Source organism: Chlorocebus sabaeus, chromosome 20 (genome assembly GCF_047675955.1).
Source record: "Chlorocebus sabaeus isolate Y175 chromosome 20, mChlSab1.0.hap1, whole genome shotgun sequence".
NCBI lineage: Eukaryota > Metazoa > Chordata > Mammalia > Primates > Cercopithecidae > Chlorocebus > Chlorocebus sabaeus.
In genome coordinates this window covers 16,029,022-16,029,603 of record NC_132923.1, presented here as the reverse complement: position 1 = coordinate 16,029,603, position 582 = coordinate 16,029,022, and the positions used below count along the sequence as shown (strand labels likewise).

Genomic DNA, 582 nt, shown 5'->3' with positions numbered 1-582 from the left:
GAAGGAAAGAAAGAAAAAAAGTGAGGGAGGAAGGAAGGGAGGGAGGGAAAAGAGGAAGGAAGGAAGGAAGGAAGGAAAAGAGAGAGAAAGAGAGAGAAAGAAAAGGAAGGAAGAAAGGAAGGAAGGAAGGAAGGAAGGAAGGAAGGAAGGAAGGAAGGAAGGAAGGAAGGAAGGGAGGGAGGGAGGGAGGGAGGGAGGGAGGGAGGGAGGGAGGAAGGAAGGAAGGAAGGAATTTCACCTCGGCACAGGAAACTCTTATGACCGAGGCTTCAAGGGCTCTTCTCTGGCCCTAAACCCACAGTGGATGTTGCCTCGTTTTCCGAGGTACAAATGCAATGATAGAAGCTGATCAGAGGAGAGGGCAGAGAAAGCAAGAGGGATGGCTCCTTCCTACTGATCCACCTTCCTCGAGTGTTGCTTGTGGGATAATAGAAATGCCTTGACATGGGTGGGTGGGAACTATTGTCACTTATTAGGAATTCAGACACCACCAGCAAATTTGCATTGTGAGGTTCCATGGTGTAATGGTGAGCACTCTGGACTCTGAATCCAGCGATCCGAGTTCGAGTCTCGGTGGAACCT

At 50.0% G+C, this 582-nt stretch overlaps 1 non-coding gene across 1 annotated transcript; it reads left to right on the top strand.

The window, feature by feature from the left end:
* The first annotated feature begins 510 nt into the window (after positions 1-510).
* Positions 511-582, top strand: TRNAQ-CUG (transfer RNA glutamine (anticodon CUG)). Its single transcript has one exon. It is a non-coding gene; the product is annotated as a tRNA-Gln (tRNA).